This window comes from Acipenser ruthenus, chromosome 4 (assembly GCF_902713425.1).
Source record: "Acipenser ruthenus chromosome 4, fAciRut3.2 maternal haplotype, whole genome shotgun sequence".
In the NCBI taxonomy this organism is placed as follows: Eukaryota; Metazoa; Chordata; class Actinopteri; order Acipenseriformes; family Acipenseridae; genus Acipenser; species Acipenser ruthenus.
This window is the reverse complement of record NC_081192.1, coordinates 75264355-75283721: the sequence shown is the minus strand read 5'-3', so window position 1 is coordinate 75283721 and position 19367 is coordinate 75264355. Positions and strand designations below refer to the sequence as shown.

The window sequence follows — 19367 nt, the reverse complement described above, 5'->3', positions numbered from 1 at the left end:
TTGTATCGTAAAAAAAACTTACCGTTGTATAAGTTGATTTTCTAGGCATTTTTGCAAGGCCCTTAAAAAGGGGGAAGCGACTAATACACTGGTGCGACGTATGCGCCGCTGTGTGGGAAAGTAAATAACTGTACCGGTGCCACAATGGGATTAATACAGCCATGGTTATGGCTCACACAAACTTAACTGTCAACAACCCAATTTATTTTTTCAGGATCTATTCAGGTCATATTGCTAGGTAGAAACACAAAAATACTGTTCTAATTAAATGTTTTAATTTGTTACTCTCAATACCCTTAGTCATTTTGAATGTTAAAATGCAAGATTTCAAACCTCCTCTCAATCCAGACGCATGCGTACATGGAGAAAAGAAAATATTGGTTAAATTTACCAATCTTCGGAATATGAAAACATCACAGCTATACTGCTTCGTTGTTAATACAGTAGCTGTCAGTCTCTATGAATTTCCTTATTCCCACCCTCCTGAGCCATTGATTTGTCAACATTCAACTGAACCCACCCCTGGGATCCGTAGCAAACAGCTATAAAAATGAAAATGCTACTCAGCAGGTTTGAAATTGTGCATTGTTGAATTTGCCAAAATACATGGTAATTGCAATGCTGAAAAAACACGAGACAAAACTGTGTGACTGGAGCAAAAAACAAAGAAACTGAAAATGGCGAAAGAAAAACGAGCTGACAGAGAAGGAAAGTGGTTATGTTCCGATGTAGAAAACATTTTGTTTGAATGAAGTATGTTGAATGACTACTACAAACTAACTTGTTCTACATCAGTGCAACGCAGTGCTACACTTGTAAAGTATGTATATGGTTATGGTTCTGATTAATAAAACAAAAGTAATGTATTGTACTGCACCGTATGCAACACTAAAACGTTTTCTTTACTGGTTATTAGATTATGCACTGTTTCGTTTGTTTTTTTAATTGATGAAGCAGCACTGTTTAATACTTTTCTTTTAAATTTAAATTAATACAACGAATTTGTAAAAGCCAATGCAGCTAGAACTACTGTTCAAGTATGGTTTTGGAAAAATGTTCAGTAAAGCAAAGACGATGTGTTCTTGAACTTGTTTGGATACTTGATAAGCAAAAATTAGGTGGGCTGTAGAAACTTGATTTTACGCTCTGTTAATTATTACTTTTTAAATTTTATAAATTTTGCAAAATGGAATAGTTTCTAGCAGTTTAACTAAAAACGAGAAACACTGTAAAATGATTTATGTAATAAAATGTTGCAAACAAGGGTTATTTTGAAACTAAACCTGTGTATCTTTATTTATCGGTGTTGAACATGTAGGAAAAGTAACTTAAAACACAAAAAAGGTGTTTTCTTAAAATTTAAGTCTCAAAAGGGGGGGGGGGGGTGACATTTACGCCAGTGCGACCTATAAAACAATTTTTACTGTACTTTGTGTAATTATTTAAGAAAAAAAAATGCTAGCCATTTTATAAGCGAAATAACCCAGTCCAGGGTGTGCAGTAAGACAGCTGAGATTTGCATCGAGCTTCAATGCACCCAGGGCGTGAGGTAAGAATTCTTACTGCACACCCTGGAGTGGGTTATTTCTTACTTAATACCTAGATATACAGGATTGACGTCATTGCGCATTCATAAATACCAACACGTTTTAAAAGGGAGAGGCAGCTGTTTTTGTGTTACAGGCACCAATTGCACATAACCCCCAAAAGAGTTGCCAGTTCTTTTTTTCTTTTTAGCTGCAGTCTGGAGCCCTGCATTATAAGCCACATCTGGGCGTAATTGTGTTGACTTATGAAACAATGTGTCAACTCTAGTTTATCACATTGCATGACACACCATATTAAAATATGATGAGACAAAGTGGATTTCAATTAGAACGTTGCTGAAACAATAAAATTAAGATGGAAGAGAAAGCAAGCTATAAGGATTATATTAACATATTTTACTTTATTGAGGCAGATTCTTCTAAAATAGCTCATTTTAAAACAGCTACTTATTTCCAGCTCCACTTAGAGAGTATTGTATTTCAATTCATCCTTGGCTTACCTTTGTGCACCAGATTTTTTTTTTTTTTTTTTCTGTCAGTAGCAATTTTGCACAGGATTAACTTCCTTAAAAGTCAGTAGAAATGTAGTCATAATAAAAGCAAACATGTTAAAAGTAAAAACTGCTTTACACTTACTTTGGTTTTTTTTACAATATTGACAGCTTTACATTTTTTACAATATTGATATCATAGTCAAAAGGTACATGTTTTCATATTGTGAATACTTTTTTGCTGGCTATAGGATCCAAGTACACTAGGAAATATACAGTTATGGGCTACTGAGAGTAAATACATCAATATACATAAATTCCATTCTTTACATCAGTATTGATTATTGTGTTTCATGCACTTCTCCAGCATTTTACTTCTGACAAATATAAACCCGAGAGTCACTAATACTAAATGCTACAGGGTTTTAAACAAACAAACAAAACAAACATTAGTTCTAACAGAATTAACAAAAAAAATAAAGTTATTTCAGGAACACACAAACAGTACTCGCATATCTTGGATCAATGGTAAAATATTTAGTTTGCTACTCCCTCGTTAGAATTACAAAACATGTTCACAATCCATAAACATTAAACCGCACACAAAAGGAATACAGTAATTCATTTTATATGATAGCATAACATCTGCAAATGTGTAAAGTAATAACTTCATGTACTTATAATACATCTCCAATAGCTCACCGTATAAAAGATGACAAACTGTAGCAGCTGTAAACTATACATTTACTTTGCTATATATTTGGCACCCACAATAAATAAATAAAAAAACACAAACCTGAACCTCAAATGCACTGTTCAGTTCAGAGTTTGTACAGCAAAATCTTGTCGGTTTGTCATTCTGCAATGCCAAAGTCTAGTCGCCATCTTCTGTATTCGAACAATTATAAGCCCATCTAAATTTGGCTTTACAATCATCAGTTGTTTTTGTGAGCGAGACACCAGTATGTTTTCGATTTTTGGTAGTGACAAACATCTTGTACAACCGTGCAAATAATACTTTCGCAGATTTTTTCAGTAGGCTGTAGACTAGTATATCAAATGGCTTGAAATAATTCAATGATATGTGGTTTTCCAGCAGACATAACACAAGTCAGACCACTTGGTGGGCTATTTGCTGTTGATTTACGGAATTATATTTTATGCTGTGTTCTTTATTATTATAAATCGCTCTACATAATTTTTTTTGGTATTTTCTTTCATTTTGCATTATGATCTGTAAAAAATTGCTTTTCCTTTTAAAATTACTGTTTATTAATATAGTTTTACATTGTTGCAACAGTAGTCTATCTGCTGTAGGTCTGTCAAAGCACGGTAATAAGAAAGAGAGAGAAAGGAGGTTGTATTTTTTAACAGTTTATACAAACTACACAGTTATTGGAGGTGACATGAATCAGTGCACCAGTAGAAGCCTCTGGTGGTTGCAGAGAAAGTATTCACTTGCTTTCTGTACTACCGTTAACGCGTCGGGTCATATCTGTTTTTTCAAGGCCGTAAAAAACAAATCCTATAAATATTTGGTTGGGTGTAAATGGCTGTTTTTCAGGTCGAGAGTTACGACAGTACATCCCTTATCTGGAGCACTGTACTACAGAGCATCCCTTTAGGACTTTAAAGACACATTTCAATGGTTTTAACAAAGTGGTTGTTTGTTAGAAGCAGAAGTGTGTCCCACAATCATGTTCCAATTTCACTTCCGTATATGCTTCAATTGTCTACCCCTCAGATCAGTTTATAGGTCTTGTACGTCATCCAGTTTGTTGACCAGTGAGTTTCATTTTTATTGATAAGGGAAAGTGCCACGACAACATCGGCAGGGATAAAATGTATTGCACCCTAGCCTGTTTTCAGCATTAGAACAGCACATACATAAATATATGGAAAGCTCCACTAGCTTAGGTCCAATAACAACTCTGCTTATAATTTACAAGACAGCACAGTGGTACTTCGTGAAATGTTTCAAATCATGTACTGTAAAACTGACAAGCTTTTTCAACATGTATTTAGTTTTTTAGCCCGCAACTGTGCTCAAACGTCAAAAAACTCCTCCCAGACTCAAGTATTTGTGTTAAATTAAAACGACTCACTTATAAACAATGTTTCTTATCATCCACCAATTCCCCAGTGAAGTTTGTTTTGCCTCATCTACAGTATTTGATTTTGGAGCTACAGTAGGCAGAACAATATAACTCCAGAAAATGCTTTGCAAGCAGGTAGTACAGTAGATTATTGTGAATTTTAAAATACAAACTAGAGCATTCTGTGCAGCAATAGGACACAGGAGTTCCATGTTTAATACTGAAACACTTTTATCCACTGTTTTAGCATTCATTTTTTATTGATTAATATTAGTATAGAATAAAACATTTGAATAGGCAAAAAATGTATTTTTGGAAGGGACAAATTCCACGCTCCCATCTGTGATCGAGCTCGTGCATCGTTTCCATGGTCCTGAGCAGAAGATGGGCCACATATGGCAAGTTAAAACCCCACTTCTGCAGTACCGGAGCAAAGTTTGGCTTACTACACCCACGCTAATGATTTCAACACCAGTCATCCTTCCTCGACTGGAAAAAGCTGCTACAGACTGATGGTGATAATCCGACTGCCTATTGCATTGAAAGTACTTTTTTCAGTGGCTGTAGCCTACATTTTTGCTGGCTTACAAGGACATATACATTGGACAGTTCATCCATCTGTTCCATCTCTCACTGCCTTCCGCCGCCTCCTCAAGACCCACCTGTTCAGACTGCACTTGAAGATCTCTTGATCTACCCCTCCTACTATGCACTGGACTTACCTGAACTAAGCACAACATTACTGGATCCTCAGCTAATGCGCCATCCTTACACTATTGTATTACTAAAGTCTTTGTAGATATAACTTGATGCAATCCTTACTTGTTGCTGTAAACTATACTGTATTTAAATATTAATCTTGCATTGTAATACTGTACTGCCCTGTCACACCTGTAAGTTGCCTTGGATAAAAGGAATCTGTCAAATACACACACCCACAAATAAATATACAAATAATGTGTTTTGCCAATACATAACTACAGAATTTACACATTTGACATGCAGTATATGTTCCCCTACCCCCCCCCCCCATTTATCCACGCTGCAGCGGTAGTCAATGTCACAGGTTCTAGAGAGTATGTTTAATAACTAGGGCTTGAAGTTTTCAATATTAGCTGATAACCAAAAAAAAAAAAACAAAACAAACAAACAAACAAACACAACCCCCCGAAGACCTATTTAGAAGATTTAGTTTTTATTTTTTTAAACCGATAAAAATGTGAGTTTGGCAACACATTTTAAATAATGTCAATCATGCACTACTGTCTTTCTACACAAAGAAAACAGCTTTCAGAAGGCGGGCAGTCAAAGGATTTCTCCTACCAAGACCTAATTGGGGAATGGCCACATCTGCGATTGCTGGCCGGGTCGATACAATTTAAAATTCTCCACGTCTTTACTGATCAAAGGTTTAATTGGCCAGAATCTATCCAGGATTGAATCCAACCTGTGACACATGCAAACAAGCTCTAGCTTCTCTTATTCAAATGTACTGGCCCTGTCCCAGGTTGGCTCCTTTTCTGTCTTCAGTGTTTGAGACCTCCCAGATTCTTAAATTGCCCATTGCTCACATCCCACGGTTTACGACTTTTGGAGTGATACCTGATGATATACCCCTGTCTAAAATACAATCAGACACCCTGGCTTTTGCAGCTTCATTAGTTGGACATCTAGTCTTGTTTGGCTGGAAACAAGCTGCCCCACTCATATGTCCACAGGATGTATCCTGGATGTATTTCTGAACACTGAAAAAAAAAAAAAAGGTTTTTTAAAGTGCACCTAAAAACAGTGCATGACCCAGCCTGGACAGCCAAAAGCAAAAATATGTTTATTACTTGGCTACATTATACAGTAAAACACGAGAAAGCAAGTATGCTTGAATACTCTTTAACACTTGATTATGTCACAAAGATACGGTCGTAACTAAGGTCCCACAGCTTGTGCATGAGAAGCCATGTCCTGGGGCCATAAATCTCAAAAGAGATGCAGAACCAGTGGAGAGAATTATCCAGTTTAGAGTTGCAAATTAATCTGAAAAGTGACATCCCATGACAGCAGTGATCAATGGTCCACATTATCCCTTCCAACTCCCCTAGGTTAAAAAAAAAACAAAAAAAAAACCTGCAAGTCTTTGCTTTAACACTGCGTCTCATACCAAAGAATGAATTGCAAACTGACAGAGAGAGGAAGAAGCCTGCACTCTCTAGTGATACACTTAAATAAGGCAGTTTCTCCAGCAGCCACTGACAGATACCCACTGGGACACTGCAAACTCTTGAGTCCGTTAGTGAGAGAGAGAGCCATCACTCAAGAATGAACAGTAATTCTTATAGGGACTTAATGAAGGGGATGCATACCAGTACTGAACTGTCCACACATAACATCTATCCCAGAACATAAAAGTTTATTGTATTTTATTAGCGATAGTGAGGGACTACTGAATAAAATGAACTAAGCTGGAAGACAAAACAGGTTGTCCGTAATAACGAGGTGACCGGTTGAAAAATAAAATTAAAAAACACACACATTTATAGTGCTCAATTTATTAAAAATATATAAATCATTGCACTGAAATAACATGAATGTGTTCTCCGTACACAAATCTAAATCTGTACAGTAGGCCTATACAGTATAGTAGTAAAATCAAATGAATACCTAGCACACTTTTTTTACTTTAGCCTATAGACTACCAGTAACACAAAATAAATCATGCTGCTGCATTGTGGACATTACCATATGCAAAAATAATAAAAGATTATTAGGCTTCCAGGCCATAGGTTGGGAAGCCTATTATTGCTGGGATTCTTCTTCTTCTTCTTCTTCTTATTATTATTTTTCTTTCCGCCAGTTGCTCGAAAACTCACCAGATTTCGGTAGGTTGGTAGTTGTGTGGTATGGCGGCCATGCTGCATGACATCAAAATCGAATGGTACAGACGTCATAAATCACAAACTACAAAGATAATCTTCTCCCAAACCCAATGGCACATACGATCATAGTGTGATTGTCTTTAAAGGGAATTTGCTACAATAAAAAAACAGGGTGGCCGCGTTGGATGACATCAACAATATAAAAACTGGCTACAAAAACCGTTGTCTCTGAAATTGCTAGTCTGATTGAACCAAAAATTGGCACACATGATCCCAGTGTGGTTGTCTTTAAAGGTCGTTCAAGGGAAGTTGCTACAATAAAAAAAACATTGCGGCCACATTGGATGACATCATCAACATACAAAACTGGCTAATAACTCCTTACAGATTGCAGAGAGGGCCATGGTTACTATGGAACACATACAGTAACCCATGTATGCTCCATCAAAAAATGTCATTGCCCGTGACCTTTAACCTCTCCTAAATGTAAAATGTAAAACTGCCTTAACTCATAATAGAGTGCACATAGGGTCATGGTTACTATGTAAAAATGCCATTCTGCACTATTTGCTAAAGTGTTTGGTACTGTTGCTGGTCCTGGTCCGGGAAGCCTTAAAGTTGCTGGCAACTCTAGTTTTAAATTGAAACTAAATGATTTCAGCATATTCTTTTACTGTAGGCTACACAATGAACACATATTAGCCTAGATAATGGTGCTGCATTTCTGAAAGCTTCTCCCCTTTTCCAAACGATCGATCACCGTTAGTTTAAACTATAGATTATGAGTTTAAATGCTCTCTTTTAAATCATGTTCTTAATTATAACGATTTAGTAGGTTACTTGTATCTGTTCTTCTATCTATTTTTGTCCTGCCTTTGGTGTCAGTATAACACTTTTTTTTTTTTAAGTGTGTGTCTCTTTGGATCATGCATTTCAGAGAGACCTAGTGTCACACTCAATTGGATATTATTAGGGGACATAAGTTGTGTCCGGCGTAGCTGAATGTACGGCATAACGATGTCTGTATTACCAAGGGACTACTGTTCTATGAAAAAGTAGCTATGGTTGATCACTCTCTGAAGGAATGACTTACTGTTGAGAGGATTAGTTGTGTTATAAAACCCTGGGGCCACAGTTTAGTCCCCTGTGGTTGCTGTACATTGCTTTAAGAGGCATTTTATTGTAACACTGAACAGTGTCAAAGTAAAAGCAAAGAAACAGTCTCTTCCTAAGCTTTCCTCTTCTTCAGGGGAATGTAGAAGTAGCTTACGTACTAGAACAAAGCGAAAAAACAAGAACATAATCCTAGCATGGTAACAAGACAGAATGGGACTGATAGAACTGAATTATGTCGGGGGTGAATTTATAATTCAGGGTAAATTAAGGCATTCTCCTCATATTAAATAACCAAGGGCATGTGGATAAAAATATCCCATGAATCATGATTGCATTTAAATATATTAAATGTTAAAATGTGAATTAATTCAAGCTATAGAGAGCATACCAAATGTGTGTGTGTGTATATAAAATAAATGGGCTGCACTGCATTCTGAAATGTTCATTTAGGGGGTTATGTGACACCATCGACTGTGAGAGTGAAGCTCAATCCCCAGCCTTAGCTCAATCCCCAGCCTTAGTCTGACCAGAGCCTCTGAGGAAGGACCTGCCCCGTCAAAGCAATGTTGCTGACACTAACAGGAAAGAGCAACGCAAGGTGAGAGCAGGCTTCCACAACAGCAGGCTGATAGCTTTGCACACGACACAGGCATTAAGACTAAATACCTCCACTGTTTGTTTTCAAACACACTTTCCCTTGACAAAACATACCGAAATGGTGGGAGGTTGGCGCTTTTGAGCAAAAACGGATTTATTGGCATATAGTATTATTAAATCACAACAAAGAAACTAAGTAAAGGTCTCCATACACCAGACGCGATGCGATTTGTTAATTGGCGACAAGACACTTTCGCAGCGACATGACCACACACCAGAAGCGACACAGAGGCAATGCGACAGGTTTGAAAACTGCTATTAACAAAACTATGATCAAGACAGGTACATATTCGTCAACATGATGTAGTAATTAAGAGTATCTTAATTACTACATCAGTATCAGTATTTCAACAGATATGGCAATAAATCATACATACCAGGCTTATCCAGTTTCATATATTGTCTTTCAAATCTGTATCGTTATAATTGTGACGACCTTTGTCATAAATCTCTGGATATTTTTTCAACAGCAAGTATTATTGTTTCCTCTAACATTTTGGATACTGCTTCACCCTGCTGTTCTCCGATTGCTCAATGCACTAGTTGCCGCACGTCAAATTAGGAGTAGTGGTTAGGGCTCTGGACTCTTGACCAGAGGGTCGTGGGTTCAATCCCAGGTGGGGGACACTGCTGCTGTACCCTTGAACAAGGTACTTTACCTAGATTGCTCCAGTAAAAATCCAACTGTATAAATGGGGAATTGTATGTAAAAATAATGTGATATCTTGTAATAATTGTAAGTCGCCCTGGATAAGGGCGTCTGCTAAGAAATAAATAATAATAATAATAATAATAATAATAATAATAATAATAATAATAATAATAATAATAATAATAATAATAATAAATTGCAAAAAATAGGACTTAATCCTATTTATTTTGCGTGGCTCCAGTGCCGCTCCCGTGTTGCCTGTGGTGTGAAAGACACTTATCAAAAGTATAGGTTCCATTCATATTGTCGCATCGCTGCAGTTTCACTTGCCTTGGGTGTAGCAGCCTTAATACATGTATAAAAGAGTTTACAGTGTTCTCTCCACAGTGTACTTCTATACAGTAGTAATGCACAACAAACTGTTTTAGTGTCAATTAGTGGATTCTGTAATTGCACTAACCTTATGCAAAGCACTGGCTGTGCTTTTGAAATTGATTAGCTGCAAAATTACACATTTATTATGATATTATGAAAGATTATTTATTGAGGTATAATAATGCTATAAGATCAGCAAGACATGCTTATTTCTCTAATCTTATTGAGGAAAATAAAAATAATTCCAGGGTGCTCCTTTTAACATTAAACTGGCAAACCCTTCTTTACCACCTGTTAGTAAAATTGAAGTGTCTTCAAGTAAGTGTGAAGAATTTCTTAATTACTTTCAAAATAAAATAAAAGTCCATTAGGGATCAAATTCCAGTTTATGGCCCTGACTTAGTGCCTATAGAAAGTTTATACCCCCTTGAACTTTGTTCACATTTTGTTGTGTCAGTGCCTCAGAGTTTCATGCATTTAAATGAGGATTTTTTTCCACTTATCTACACACCATACTCCACACTGTTAAAATGATATATTAAAAATACAAAACTGAAAGACCCCCCTGAGTTAATACTTGGTGGAAGCACCTTTGGCAGCAATTACAGCTGTGAGTCTGTTGAGATAGGTCTCTACCAACTTTGCACACCTAGATGTGGCAATATTTGACAATATTTCTTTACAAAACTGTTCAAGCTCTGTCAAGTTCCTTGGGGAGCATTGATGGACATCAATCTTCATGCCACAAATTTTCGATTAGATTGAGGTCGGGGCTCTGACTGGGCCACTCAAGGACATTTACCTTTTTGTTCCTTAGCCACTCCAGTGTAGCTTTGGCAGTGTGCTTTGGGTCGTTGTCATGCTGAAAGGTGAACTTCTGTCCCAGTTTCAGCTTTCTTGCAGAGGGCAGCAGGTTTTCCTCAAGGACTTCTCTGTACTTTGCTCCATTCATTTTCCCTTCTATCCTGACAAGTGCCCCAGACCCTGCAGATAAGAAACATCCCCATAAAATGATGCTGCCACCACCACCATGCTTCACAGTAGGGATGGTGTTCTTTGGGTGATGTGCTGTGTTGGGTTTGCGCCAAACATAACGCTTTGCATTTAGGCCATTTTAGTTTTGTCAGACGACAAAACTGTTTGCCACATGGCTACAGAGTGTTTTTTTTTTATACTTCAAAATGGGATTCAAGTTGGGCTTTCTTGAGTAATGGCTTCCTTCTTGACACCCTACCATACAGACCAGATTTGTGGAGTGCTTGGGATATTGTTGTCACATGCACACTGACCAGTCTTGGCCATAAAAGCCTGTAGCTATTGCAAAGTTGCCATTGGCCTCTTGGTAGCCTCTCTGATCAGTCTCCTTCTTGCTCAGTCATCCAGTTTGGAGGGACGACCTGATCTAGGCAGGGTCTTGGTGGTGCCATACACCTTCCACTTCTTAATAATTGTCTTGACGGTGCTCCAAGGGATATTCAAGGACCCCGATACCCATCCCCTGATCTGTGCCATTCAACAACTTTGTCCCAGAGTTCTTTTGAAAGCGCGTTGGTGCTCATGGTTGAGTCTTTGCTTTGAAATGCACTACCCAGCAGGAACTGGAACTGCTGAATTTATCCTGAAATCATGTGAATCACTACAATTTAACACAGGTGGAGGCCACTTAACTTCTTGTGTGATTTGGAAGGCGATTGGTTACACCTGAGCTAATTTAAGATTGCTATAACAAGGGGGTTGGACACTTATCCAACCAAGCTATTTCAGTTTTTATTTTTAATGAATTTTCTACAAATTTCTAGAATTTCTTTTTCACTTGGAAGTTGTGGGGTAGGATGTGTAGATAAATGAAAAAAAAAACTCATTTTAATTCATTTTAATTCCAGGCTATAAGGCAACAAAAGGTGAACATTTTGATAGGGGTTTAGACTTTCTATAGGCACTGTAAGTATCCCAGTCAGACTGGGGGAAACAGTGCTGGAATATTTTGCTTTGATTACTGCTGAGGAATTAAACATGACTAATGCAGATGAAATCTGCAACTAGTACTTTAGATCCAATTCCGACTAGATTTCTGAAGGATATCTTTAGTTTCCTGTGAAATGATATTCTTATGATTATAAATAGTTCACTGGAAATTGGAATAGTTCCGTCCTCTTTTAAAATTGTTTGGGCTTCGGTGCTAGACTTCCGCTATTCAGTTTTCAGAAACTTGCGTGGCTCTGTAGAAATATACCCGGGGTCTTTCTAGAAACAGAACGCACACAGGAAAAATAAATAAAAACTACTTGTCCAACAGGCAAAGTATAACACCTCCCGATGTATCTTTAGAGATCATTGCATTTAGTGGCGCAAGCTGTAATGGTTCGTTGTTATTTACCAGTACTACTGCTGCTTGTTTGTTCAAATTGGACGGGAATTTGTCAAATGTTTATTGGCTACAATCTCATTCATGTTCTGTTTGGTATCGGTTTGCTTATTAATATTAACCACAGCGGTTTAAAGAATAAATAAATCATACCATGATCGCGGACAATACCACATTACATGATATCTCTTTTGTTTGTAAAATACATGTCTGTAGTCTCTTGTTAATTAAATTGAACAATATAGTTTTAATACGTGCATTCCAACCACTGTTACCCATAGCAACAGTACTGGTATCATCCTACACTTGAACGCCTGTTTTTTGGGTTTTTTTTTTTTCTTTTCTTTTGTCAGGAGCTTCAGTAATTTAGAGATATAGAACAAAATCATCCATCCATTATCTGTAACTTCTTAATCCTATAGAGGGTCGCGGTGAGCCAGAGACGAGCCAGAGCCTAACCCGGCAGACACAGTGCACAAGGCAGGACTACACCCTGGATGGGATGCCAGTCCATCGCAGGGCAACTAAGGGGCAATTTAGAGAAGCCAATCCATCTAGCAAGCATGTCTTTGGACTGTGGGAGGAAACCGGAGTACCCAGAGAAAACCCATGCGAACACAGACATGCAAACTCCACACAGATAGACCCCTGAGGCTGGAATCAAACCTAGGACCCTGGAGCTGTGAGGCAGCAGTCTCAAAAGGTGCAAAGCAAAATAGCAGCTTTAATGAATGCAAACAGTTCTTGGCACTACACTGGAGACCTATGTAGCACTTCCATTTGCTACATAGGTCTCAACACATGCCACTGCCACTTCCGTCACCCGCAAGCCAACCTGCCACACTTGTTGAGCAGAACAGGGATACAGCACCAGAGTCCCAGGCCAGGAGGGAGGGTACTGCGGTACACATTTTGTTATTGTTCTGGATTTTTTGTGTGTGAAGGGAGATGAACCCTATGATCTGGCCATGAGACCCCATCTGTTGGGTATAAAGGGGTACTCCACTGCAGAGCAGGAGGAGGAGGAGTGGTGCGCCTACTGCTGTCGCTATGGGCATGAGGAGAAACTACCCAGAGGTTGACTGGGACACAGACGAGAAAGGGGATGAGCCCAAAGTCCCGTCGTGTCCAGCGCCCAATTGGGAGGAACCCGAGTGGCCAACGCCCAGAAGGGGGAAGTCGGAGCGTCCACAGCCCAAGTGAGTATGCCACACCACTGTCAGCCTTTCTGCTGCCAGCAGTGCCATGGGAAGAGGACCTCGTCCAGCGGTCAGCATTTCTGCAGACAGCATTGCTACTGGAGGAGAACCTTGCTCCGCTGTCAGCACTGCCGCCGTCAGCGATATCATGGGCAGCATTCCCACGGCCAGGATTGACCCAGCTGAAGGAGCCAACTAGTGCACTGTCAGCATTTCCACTGCCTGCATTGTCACTGACAACATTTCCCGCCCATGGGCCCATTGATGCCTCCATGCTTGGCCTAGGAATATAGGCAAGACTTTTGTTTTGTAAAGTGTTTTGTTTTTGTTTAAATATTGTATTTAATAAAGAAACAAGCACATTTGCGTCTTGTCCCGTTGTACTTGCCTGTTGTTTATTCCATTCATGTCCTGGCCTGCCTTCATCCACAAGCCAACCTGCCACAACATGTCATACCAATGTTACACTTCAGTTAAAGAAAGTTCTCAGTGGTCTTCTTATATGGTACATTCTTTTGTTGTTCACTTGTTTTTGACATCTCCCCGCAGCAGTGTCTTCGGGTTCAAAGTATGTTACTGTCTGCAAAGCATTTCAGTTAGTAGGGCAGTGGTCTTCACTTTTTTAATGGGCGCCACTTTCTAAAAAAATATCAATCAAGGGCCGCACCAAATATTAAAAACAATGCTTACCTGCTTAACAGGAGGAAGAGCGGAAGTGTGCCAGTTGCTCTTTGACCTTCTGTCTGCAGTATTTGTATTCACTTACAGCAATCCTTGTAAGACTGTCCAAATGTTCTTGTGTCAGTTTATTCCTGTGTTTGTTTTTTTACAGTGTTCATTGTGGAGAAAGTAGATTCACAGGTGTTTGTGCCAACAAAAAAACACAGCACTTTGAGCACTTTGTCTTTGAGCTGGATAGCGCAAATCAGAGACAACATTCCAAAAATGATAGACTCCTTGCTTCAGCTCTGCTTTCAAAATGTCATCTGACTGGAGCTCCGCTACTTCATTTTCCACTGCTGCTTGGTCTGTGAGAGTAGGTGACACAGATGAAACACTTGCAAGAAAAGGGTTCTCAACAAAACAAAAAAGTTCTTTCAGACCCATGATATCTTCAAATCTGGACTGAAATTCCTTCTGCAGTTCGTCCAAAATCAGTACAAAAAAAATCAGCTCTAATGATTCAGTAGGCCTGTACTGTCTGATGCGAGTGACTTGCAGAAAGTCACGAAAGGTAGCACTTTGTAAGTCAGGAACAAATAATGTTCTTATTTTGCTCTGAAATGCTGTTATAACACAGAGCATGTCACTTGGCATTTTTTGCTTGCTTTGTAATTGTAGGTTGAGAACATTGAGTGACCTCGTAATGTCAGGAAGAAATGCCAGCTTTATTAGCCAGTCTGGATCATCAAGTTCATTTTCTTCTTTTCCCGTACTTTCAAGGAAGTTGCGAATTACAGGGAGCAGGCTGAGAAATCGTTCCAGCACTCGTCCTCAAGAAAGCCACCTGACTTCGTTATGCATAACCAAATCGGTGTACTCCGTTTCATACTCCAATTAATTCTCTAAACTGCTGGTGGTTCTGGGCTTTTGAAACCATGAAAATTCACAATCTTGGCGAGAACGTGCATAATATTTTGCATTTCACTTTATCACCTTGCTCACATTAGCTTTTTGGTGAATTATGCAGTGAAACACAAAAAAAACACTTTCTGTTGTTTTTTCAATGAGCCGACAAGCTGGTTGATTTTGCTTTTCCGAATTGAACTACCAGGTCGGTATCTTTCATTAAGTTCCCCATGCACAGTCAAATAATGTCGCCCCAAATTGCTGGTTTTTAATACCGTTTACTGGCACATCAAGCAAACTGGCTTTTCAGATTCCTCGTTAATTAAAGAAAGTCATTTGTCCATCTCTCCTGAAACTTACGGTGCTCATCCTGAACTTTCCTCCGTTTTACAGTAGTTCCAGCTTCAGTTTTTCATTTACAGACCCCTCATTTTCAGCAACCGCTGCCCTCGCAGTGGGTTCATTATGCAGGTCATGGTCGCTTTCACGGTTTTTATCTAATTCTGTTTTTTTTTGTTCGTCAAAACGGGACAAGATACCGATCCGTTCTCTTACTGAAAAGCATTCGCGCCTTGCGATGTTGAGCGAGAAACAGAAATTTAAATGCATTCTGGGAGTTGTATTTTACATACCTCCCGGTCATGTACTTCTAACACTAAAGCAGGAGGTGAGTAAAATACAACTCCCAGAGTTCATTTCGGTTTCTATTTCTAGCTCAACTGCGCAAGGTTATGAATCCCCTTTTTTATTTCCAATTTAAACAAATCTTTATTAACAAAGGATCATTTGAAGGGGCAAATTTTAGGTCATGGGGGGCCACCAGTGGCCCACAGGCCGCACAATGAAGACCACTGCAGTAGGGGAAGCAGCTGTCATTAACCAGACAGAAAAGAAGACATTTAAGGGACAGGGACAATTTCATTCTCCTAGGGAAACAAATTAAGTGCAATGGTACCTCAAAGCAAAGCTTGCAGACAGATTTATTGAACCTACCTTAGCAGCAGATATATCATAACTGAAAATGAAAGGTTTGGTGTAACATATGGGGTACCTGTGCATTCGAAACTGCACATCTGTGAATGGGAGTGCACAATTTGTGGCATTTTGTTAGCTACTGTACACCTACTTTAACTGTAAAAGGTGTATTGTTTGATCTGTTGATGGTTCACACTAATGATGCTAAGCCTTCCAAGCAAATCACAGCTAGCATCTATACTTGTTCACTGTACCTTTTCACCTCCAAACTGCCATGAGAATAAACAGATATGTCTACATATCGGATGAAAGTTAATTTACACTTTTTTAGCCCATAGAGCAGATTCATCCCAAGAGTTAATAAATAGCCTAAAAGCGCCTACATTCTCAATGACTGTGTATATTCTAACACCTGGAAGATTATATTTTTCCTCGGTAAACCATGCTGACAAAGAGCCATGTTAACATTTCTGCCCGGGCCACAAATAAATAGAATCGTTTACAGCTATGTAAGAAAGAGTTGTCAGATGGAACCATGCACGGTGGAGTTCCTGCTTTTCCCTGGAGTAATAGAGATACATAAAAGCACAAGTACAGTAAGTAATGGATTGTTTTTCATGTTTCTTTTGAAATTTGCAACTCAAAAGTTTTACAAATGATAAATGTCAAGATATACCTTCATTGCAACAATATACACAGTATAAACAATTTAAATGTCCAGCTGCGGCGGGCACAGAAAACTTACAAGCACAATTTACTACTCTCTTAAGCTGAGCTCTACATTCAACATTTAGGCCTACTGAATTATGGCATTAAACATTTCTTGACATCAGTAGTAATTGGAGACCAACGCCTCGTTCAGCATCTGCTTCCTGGAATCAACGGTTTAATGTCAAATAGCCATTGGTGTAGTTTCACTTTCGTATGTTGAAAAATGTTCAGACAGGATGTTTAAAGAATGAAACTGCCAGATGGAGGCAGTCACTTGGCTTGCCACTTCCAAAAAAGTGGCAGAACTAGCTCCTTACAAGCTCCTTACTGTAGCTTCCAAAGGTCCCTGTATCTGTATTGATGGAAATTTTGAAGAATAACTGGCTCAAGACAACTAATGATGCTTGGCAGAGCTTAAAATAACCTCACCACACAATTTGCTTAGAATTAAAAGGCATTGTGATTGGTCTTATTAGAATGATTTGAACACAACAGTACACACAGTGAACAGTTTGGGGTGACCAGGTTATTTCTACAGGCTAGCTTAGTGTAGTTGAATAAACCAGACTAATGCTTTTAAAAAGCTTTTATTTTATTTTTTTTATTTAAAACAGTCAAAAATATGAGAAATGAACATGTCTGCTATTGGAGTAATAGGCAACTTTTCTCTGGCAAATGGAAATGTATTTTAAAAATCAAGTCAAGAATGTTTTTTTGTTCCTTTTAGAAAAAACTTTAGAACTGGCAATATATAAATAAAATGCTGTCCAAAAGAAGAAGAAGAAGAAAGGTTTAAAAGTTAATTCTCAACATTTCATTGATCTTCAATGCAGGCTTTGTTTCATTACTTTGCTCTTGCTGAGGTGAAATTACAGTTCTCCCCCTTTGTAACACTATCGTCGGGGGCCATAGTTACAAGACGTGCTGTTTGGGTTCCACCTTATAATGAGTATAAAATGCTACTGTAATGGTATTATGGAGGCAAATAGCAGCCAGTACAATGCTGCCTTATAAACAATTGCATTGTATAAAGGGCCACCTTATAAAAGGGGTCACTGTATAAAAAAAAACAAGCTTAAGTACTGTAGCAGTGGCATAGCTAGGCTTGGAAATGTGTGTGGGCAGGCAATGACCAAAGGTCTGACATCACAGGAAATAGTTTACATTGCAAAAATTATTTAAATCCATTAATCCTTTAAGGACCGGGACCATGTTAACCGTGATTGTGTAAACACGATAAAAAAAGCACTTTGTTTTGATGACTTACAGGGCCTCTGTACTTTGCAGTACAGGCTTGAAACACATATTAATGGAATGGGCAGGGACAGACGTTCACTTCCTTTTTTTCTTTTTTTTTGTGTGACGTCACCGAGAGGGGCATTTGGTGTCTAAAGGGCGGAGACAGTTTACAGCAGCCCGGCAGAGACAAAAGCAGAAACAAAACATCACAGGAACTTGTTTAGAGCCAATAAAAAAGGGGAAACACTGTGAATCTATTGTATTTGACTTATTATATTAGAACATTTATTCTGTCTTAATATATTATATAATGTTTTTACAACATTTATAAATATCAAAAAACGAATGGACATAAGCATATACCATTTCATAAACTAAATGTATCAGGTACGTCCACCAACACCCCCTCCCCCCCTGTATTACTGATAATAATGTAATGAATAATATTTATAAATAAAATAGTTCATTTCGAGAGAAAAAAAGGAGTAGTGTCCATTATTGCTTATAAAGACCCTGCGAACAAACTGTATTATGTCATTGCAATCACTCACGTGAAACAATGGTCTTGTCATTTGCCCAGACATCAATATTTTTCAACAAAACTTTCAGGAAGTATTGTAATGTCCCTCGGGTCATAGAATAATGTGTTTTTATACATGTATCTCTAAGCAGGATACATATTTAAAAAAAAAAAAAAAAAGCAAAAAGTTTGTATGGTTTCTGAAGTGCTGTACACTGTTCTGCAGAGTGTTCTGAAAAAAGGACACCATTTCCAAGATGCTACTGTAAGACTTTGTGCATTTTTATAGGAAGAGCCTCAACTACAGCCAAAAAAAGCCTGGTCCTGGGGGAGCATCCCACTGAAAAATGTTTGGTCTTGAAAGGGTTAAAACCCTGACTACATCAAATATTTCCCCTGTAAATCCACTTAATGTTAGTAAATGACTTACCATTGCCTAGTTAGTATCCTCTCGTCTCCACTCCAACTTACAGGGTAAGGCATCGGGGCTTGCTGCTGAACATTACAATTATAGAGTCATACTCCAGAGAATCGCACAGGTCTATTTCAAACGACAGGAGAGACCGCATGTTCAAGCGACTTGTCAGCATTGAGGCCTGCACAGCTGTCCTAATCCTGTTCACGGTGGAGAAGAGCCTTAAAAGCGTGTGCATATTTGGAAAGATAATCAAGTGGCAATCATCTCAAACTTAAATTAGTGTTGGATCATTTTTCCACACAGTCGATTTGCAAATTATTTGTTGAATGAAGACCAAAAACTTCAGCTTCATCCATATTTACATTGTACAACAATGTACATGCCAGTAGTAGACTTTCTCTATTGCCAAATGTGTCCAATGTTGGCAAGCATGCAGAAGCAGCTTTCATGAGGCCATATCATGTGTCATTTTGAAACCGGATGTTCAATTCGCAAAGTTGACAATCTAGTAAAATATGATTCCACGCTGCTCTCAAATCTTCATTAGAGTGCTCCCTGGTTGCTCCC

At 38.5% G+C, this 19367-nt stretch overlaps 1 protein-coding gene across 2 annotated transcripts in view; it reads right to left on the bottom strand.

The window, feature by feature from the left end:
• The window catches only part of LOC117399297 (polypeptide N-acetylgalactosaminyltransferase 1-like), a 193282-nt gene that overhangs the window by 158373 nt on the left and 15542 nt on the right, over window positions 1-19367 (bottom strand). The gene's annotated exons all lie outside the window — the stretch shown is intronic.